General features: G+C 43.1%; 1 long non-coding RNA gene across 1 annotated transcript in view; it reads left to right on the top strand.

Moving 5' to 3' along the window:
• Positions 1–3,910: 3,910 nt before the first annotated feature.
• The window catches only part of LOC114203238 (uncharacterized), a 35,840-nt gene continuing 32,346 nt past the window's right edge, over positions 3,911–7,404 (top strand). Inside the window, exon 1 of the long non-coding RNA XR_015767808.1 lies at positions 3,911–3,987. This is a non-coding gene — a long non-coding RNA (uncharacterized LOC114203238). The remainder of the gene's footprint in view (positions 3,988–7,404) is intronic.

Below are 7,404 nucleotides of genomic sequence, written 5' to 3'. Positions count from 1 at the left end.
CCACGTCGGGCTCCCTGCTCGCGGGAAGCCCGCTTCTCCCTCTCCCGCTCCCCCTGCTTGTGTTCCTGCTCTCGCTGTGTCTCTCTCTGTCAAATGGATAAATAAAATCTTTAAAAAAAATTGAATTCCACTATGATTCGGCAACGCCACTTCTGAGTATATATCCAAAAAAACTGAGAGCAGAAACTCGAAGAGATATTTGTACACTCATGTGTGCAGCAGCATGAACCACAATAGTTGAAAGGTGGAAGCAACCCAAGTGTCTGTGGTAGATGAATAGATACACAGAATGTGCTCTATACATATAATGGAACATTATTCAGCCTTAAAAGGCAAAGCAATTCTGACCCATGCTGTAATGTGGGTTATAGACATTATGCTAAGTGGGGTAAGCCAGACACAAAAGGACAACTATGGTATGATTCTACTTATTTGAGGTACCTAGGATAGGCAAATTCATAGAGCCAGAAAGCAGTTCCTAGGGGTTGGGATAAGGGGGAACAGAGAGTTATTGTTTAATATGTGTGAAGATTCAGTTTATGATGATAGAAAATTTTGAGGTTGGTTAGTTATGATGGTTGCACAAAAATGTGATTGTACTTAATGCCACTGAACTGTACACTTAAAAATGGTTAAGAGAGAGAGTGCCTGGGTGGCTCAGTCGGTTAGGCATCTGACTCTCAGTTTTGGCTCAGGTCATGGTCTCAGGGTCAGAGGATTGAACCCCATGTTGGGCTCCATGATCGGCATGGAGTCTGCTCGAGATTCTTTCCCTCTCCTTCTCTCTCTGCCCCTCCCCCCATTCTCTCTCTCTAAAATAAATAAATAAATAAATAAATAAATAAATCTTTTAAAAAATGGTTAAGATGGTAAATCTCATGTTACGTGTATTTTGCCACAGTTTTTTAAAAAAGACACATTCTCAGATTGGATTATGAAAGATCAATAGTATGTTGACACACTTAAATGATACAAGAGGGATAAAAATAAAAGGATAGATGGAAAAAGATGTTCTGGGCAAATATAAACAAAACGAAATGGAGATAGCAACTTTGGTATCTGATATATTTGAATTCAAGGCAAAAATGTCACAAGATACAAAGAGACTTTGTTACGTTCCTGTTTGGAAGGATAGAATAAGAAGATATAACAAATGAAAAAGTTGAGTTGGTTTATAATCCCAGGAAAAGGCATGCGGAAAGAAATCCCTGGGTCAGGAAAATCGGCAGCAACTTAGAGCTTAGACTAGAATTCCGCTGCACTAGCCTGATATTGAGGTTGGAACCTAAAGATTAAGCCGGGAAAGGCCTTCGGTATTTGAGGACCTGGGGACTGGTGGAGGGGATCTGACTGGCCAAGTGGCCAAAGTGGACTAAACGAAGGTGAGAATCGGCTTGACTGGGTGAGCTGTTCACCACTGTCTCTGTAAGTGCGCTGGATGCCCGTGATTCATCACTACTAGATTCTCACTACTAGAGTCAAACATGCCTGACTCTCAGCACTTGGTAGATTCACTGTAGAGGAGGGAAAGGCAGTGTCACTTCCCAAGCAATTACCATCAAGCTGTGTGATGGATGAAGGCAAAGAGGACAGACAGGGTTGTGGGCTTGGTGACACACATGGAGGCCCAGCACCAATGCTCCTGGCATGGGCATCCCATGATGCGCGAATTAGGAAAAGACCCCAAAGTAAAGGATTAGCTTCACCCCAGTGAAGAAGGTATCACCCGCTGGCCAAGCAGCTCTGGACATAGTGATCATCAGTGGGCATTCTCCTCTTCAGGGCAGCGATCTAGAGACAGCATGGCCATGGATGAGGGCCATGAGGGAGGCGCCATAACCAGCATGGGTTGGGGAACTCTCTCAGTGAGTAAGAAGGATGCTTCCTCCCCTGGCCACCATTAAGAGTTGGGCCCTGCCTGCTTGTATAATTAGAATGTGACTAAAAAAGCCCAAAGGGACAGATAACTCAGAAGCAGAGCCAATTTTAACCTTATATGAATAATTGGACTGCCAGTCTGTCTAGATTTTTCTAGGTTCTTCTGCATTTGATTTGGTGTTGTAGGAAAGTTGATCCCTGGACTCACCTGGGGGGTTTCACTGCAGAAGCAGCATCTACATGAAGGGGGTGCATCTGGGGCTAATCAGATCACCAGGCCTGGAGTTTGCCTAGGCCCTTCTCCTGGCCTCAAGGGGGATCCAAATATAATGGTCTGCCGATTTATTTCCCTAAACAAACAAAACAGGACACAAAATTTGACAACTTTTGTTTAGTGTCTTAGATATGAATTGGTAAGAAAAAGTCTTGCAGGGGAATAAAAATGAAGTCACATCTACTTGTATATTTTGTGAATTAGCCTCATTATAAGGTATAAAACTGCCCTAAACTGGGGCTGTACTAGGTAACAAGGATGTTCACTCCCAGGTCCGTGGGATAATGATGGCCCAAATGACAACAAATAGCATGCATCATGGAAGAACACTCTCTCCCACCTCCGGGGCCAGCAAACAGGGGCCTGGCAGGTGAGGTGACTTGCCTCACAGGTCACACAGCAGGTCTTGGCAGGGCTGAGATGTGGATTCATTCTTCCTGCTTCTCTGGACTCCCTGCCGTTCTGCCCTCTGCATTATTTCGTATTCCACTATTTTATTCATTGACCGTCATATCATTTGATATCTCTATTGTATATAATATAATCCATTTATACATAATAAATGCAAGGAAGCTCTTGTTTATGCTAAAAAGAGGGTGAACCTATAAGACACATAGAGTATGTCTTGGGTTGGATAATGGGCTGAATCAAGGTAGATTTTAATAGGAAGCAGGCTGGGCTTGAATGACCCTGCTATCCAAGGCAACCCCTTGTCTCTATGCCACAGAGCCCCCGGAAGCTCTCTGGCACTTGTTAATTACAGTGACTAATTAACATGTCATTAGCCTCTAATCATGAACCCAGACAAGATTAGTAATGATAAAACCGTGGAAATTAATTTACAACCATCTACATACTTTTCCTTGACCTGGTGGGGCTCACCGCTTCTCTTTAGGAAGGCAGAAATGGGAGGTCTGTGAGCCTTGGAACAGAAGGCCTACGGAAAAGGAGAGGTGCTTGGAGCCACAGCAGAACTGGTAAGAATGCCCTGCACCAGGCAAGTGACAACATGGGATGGAGTCCCCCAAAGGAGCTAGAAACCCAAAAATAAAGTGAGTCAGAAAACAGGAGGACTGTACCAACCCCAAACTGATCCAACTGTATGCAGAGTTTAAAAAAAAAATTAAAACCTAAATTATGTGACTCAAGGGTGATGTGTCAAGAGTTATGGACTGTTTACATTGTTCCAACAGCCCCCCCCACCCCCATCTCCCCACCCCCACCCCCATCTTGCTGAGCCACAGATCCATTCAGGCAGGGAAAAGGCAGCAGACAGATTCTCGGAGAGCCATCCTCAACTTCTTGCTTTTCCTCACCCTCCTCTTCTATTCTCCATCTCTCTCCTTCTCCCCTGCTGTCTCACAGCCTCTGCCCTACACCCGGCCTTGTGGCTTCTTTTTTTTTTTTTTTCAAAGGTTCCATTTAATTGAAACTATAATATAATTATATATATTATATATAAACAAAATATAACTATAATAAAAAGACTAGCTATTCAAAAAAAAAAACCTTTCAACAGTCTCTTCTAAAAAACAGTAAATGATACTGATGGGTAAATATTGACAGAACATGTGATACCAAATGCTAAAACCAGTGATAGAAGTTACACCCTAGGTTTGCAACTAAGGTTTAATCTTTGCACTATCTTTACTCTCTGTGTTCCTGGCTACCCTGTTTTCTGGGGGTTGGGGGTAAGAGTCACTGCCTGCTGCTCATTTGGCTGGTGGTGGATGTCAGGTGACTTTTTCTGAAAGGAAACGAGATGGACACATGACACTCCCCTGGCACGCAGGATGTCTCATCTCCTTCAGGTATCTTCATCCAGATACTCACTGGTAAGAACTGTAATCTTTGCTTTCCTTGATAACTGTAAATGTCTGATGACGATGGGGGTTAAAAAACAACCTTTGAATAGTAAGATGGCTGTAGCTCACTTCCAGTGGTTTTGTGGACTATTATTTTCTTCAGGAAGCTTCTTCCCTCCTTCCGCCTCCTGCTCGCTTTTGTCACTCCGGGCGGCTCGGCCTTGTGGCTTCTTGTCTGTAGTCTTGCGACAGTCATGCCATGAGCTCTATGCATGTGGTTTCTCTTCATGTCAATCCATTCTTCACACTCAAATAAAAGCAACAACAACAAGAATAACAACAGTGAAATACACTGCATTCCCCAACAGTCCAGACTCTCCAGCACGGCTCTCAGGCTCCCTTACAATTGGATTTCAGCATGACTGAGCCACCCATTGCCTTCCATGCTCCCACTGTCTTGGACCATCTTAGGCTCTTCTAGTCCCACACTTCCTTTATTTCTGCTCCTAAAACCAATGCATTTTTCCTTATTAATTTTAAATATTATTTATAATTCAAATGGCAGGTTTTATGAGATATATAATATATGATACATATATCATAAAACCTGCCTTTTAACCATTTTGAAAATTCAGTGCCATTAATTATATCTGCAATAATTGTACAATAATCTCCACCAGCTATTTCCATATCTGTATTTTTTTTTACAGATTTTTGGAATTTTATTTATTTATTTATTTATTTATTTATTTATTTATTTATTTAGAAGTGGGGAGGTGCACAGAGAGAGGGAGAGAAAGAATCTCAAGCAGAATTCCTGCTGAGCATGGAACCTAATGCTTAATCTTACAACCCTGAGATCATGACCTGAGCCAAAATTGAGAGTTGGACACTTAACCTACTGAGGCATCCAGGCACCCCTCTGAAACTTTTTCATCACCCCAAAGAGAAATTCTGTACCCACGAAGCAGCAACTACTTGTTCCCCCCTCCTCTCAGCTTCTAGTAAGCCATATGTACTTTCTGGCTCTATAAGTTTGTCTATTCTACATATTTCATAGAAGTGAATTCAGACAATATTTGTCTTTTTCTGTCTGGTTTCTTTCACTTACTATAATGTCTTCAAGATTCATCCATGTGGTAGCATGGATCACATTTCATTTTTATGACTGCATAATGTTCCATGGTCTGTATAGACTACATTTTGTTTATCCATTTATTTGTTGATAGACACAAAAGATGCTTCCATTGTTTGGCTATTGTGAATAGTGCTGCAACGAACACTGGCATACAGGTGTCTGTGTGAATCCTTGTTTTCAATTCTTTTGGATGTATACCTAAATGGGGAATTCCTGGGTCATACGGTAATTGTACGGTTAATGTTTTGAGAACTCACCACCCTGTTTTCGACATCACCTGCATCATTTTACATTCCCACCAGCAATGTGGAGGGTTTCAGTTTCTCCACATTTTCATCAACACTTGTTATATTCCATTTTAAAGATTAGCCATCCTAGTGGATGTGTAATGGTATCTTGTCCAAGTTTTGATTTTCATTTTTCCAATGACTAATGATGGTCAGCATCTTTTCAGGTGCTTATTGGCTCTCTTAATATCTTCTTTAGAGAAACATCTATTCAGGTCTTTTGCCCATTTTTTAATTGGGCTGACATTCTTGTTGAATTGTAGGAGCTCTTATATATTCTGGTTATCAAACCTTTATTAGAGATATGATTTGTAAATATTTCTCCCACTATTTAGGTTATCTTTTCACTTTCTTGGTAGTGTTCTTTCATGCACACAAGTTTATAACTTTGTTTTCTGGATGCTAATGGCACATGAACACCAAGGTGGAGAATAGCCTCCCATTGCTCCACAATGAACACATTAAGCAAGTGGGAGTCCCCCACCAGCTGACCTCTCATCCTGGATTCACTCTGACATTTGCTCAAAAGGTTTGGTGGTGCCAGGCCACCAAACCATTTTCTTCCCTCACTGTCGAATCGAATCAAGGCAACAAGTCCTGATTGAATGACTCCTCTGTGCCAAACCCATTGCTCAGAGCTCTGGAGGGACATAAAGAACCCCACCTGACTTTGCCCCTCTTCCTCCTCCCGCAACACTTACGACAGGCCAAGAGTGCAAGGTTTTCAGGTGGGATTATGTTGCAGAGGACCGTATTAGTTTCTGCTGCTGCTATAACAATTGTACACTTAATGGTTTAACACAACACTAATTTATCATCTCACAGTTCTGGAGGTTAGACATTCAAAATGCATTTCATGGAGTTCAAGTCTAGGTGTTGTTGGGGCTGCATTGCTTCCAAAACTCCAGGGAGTTGCTTTTCCTAGTTTCTGGGGGCTGCCTGCACTCAGGACCCATAGTGCCTGCATTGGCATTACACCAGACTCAGCCTCAACCACCGCATCTCTGACTCTGGCCCTTCTGCCTCCTCCTTTCACTTTCAAGCATCCTTGTGATTACACTGGGTCCACCCAGATAATTCAGGATAATCTCCCCATCTGAAGATCCTTAACTTAACCATATCTTCAAAGTCCCTACTGTCACATAAGTTAATGTATCCATAGTTTCTGCACCCTGGGTCATGAACATCTTTTGGGGTGATATCTCAGCCTACCACAAGAATTATGGGCAGGCTGATCTTTTGTTGTCAAAGAGGATCCTTGCCATCACCCCCATGGTCAAGTTCATGTAGCAAGTGATCCCTTCCTCATCTCGGGGCTCTTCATTTTACAGAGGAAACTGAAACCCAGGAGGGGAGAGAGTGACTTACTTCAGATCCATACCTAGTTGTCGGCAGAGCTCAGCCTAGGAACAGGCTCCCTGATCTAGAATGGAAAGGTTCAGCGACTTAGTGATTGACCAGAGAAAGCAAGACAGGAGAAGGGGCCAGTGCCTCCTACCCTTTTTCTCTGGAGGCACAAAGCCTCAGCCAATCACGTACAGATGAGCCTCTTTTCAGAGTCTGGATAGATTGAGCTTCCTCCATCAAAAAGGGGCACATATATTTTGTGATCTATGTCTTCTTACTGTCCTTGGAGGATCTCATATTTTCCCCTTTATTTTTAATTCCATTCCGGTAGCCATAAGAACTTCAAGTCCATCACTCCGTTGCTCTTCACAAAGTTGAAACCAATAGGGATTTTCTTATGAACACCCAGAGGACCCTCAGGGGTCTTGGAATGGGCCAATGCTCAGGAAAGCCCTACTCCCAGATTGCTCAAGCCGACAGATTGCATTTCCCGTTAGCTCAGCCATTAGCTGCTGCCTTCTGTCACTTTGTGCCCACACACGGTCTCCCCGCAGACATCCAGAAACCTGCCTCCTGCCCACCCTTGCCACTCCAGCACTGCTCTCTGCTAGGAGCGACACCCCTCTCTGCCTGCCACTCCCCCCCGTTGTCTGACACTAACTCAGAGACTTGCGT

The sequence above is a fragment of the Eumetopias jubatus genome, unplaced genomic scaffold, assembly GCF_037043125.1.
Source record: "Eumetopias jubatus isolate StellerSeaLion01/CBP00866 unplaced genomic scaffold, mEumJub1_p1.0 scaffold_2, whole genome shotgun sequence".
Classification (NCBI taxonomy): domain Eukaryota; kingdom Metazoa; phylum Chordata; class Mammalia; order Carnivora; family Otariidae; genus Eumetopias; species Eumetopias jubatus.
Note: the sequence above shows the minus strand (reverse complement) of the source record. Positions and strands in the feature narration are given on the sequence as shown.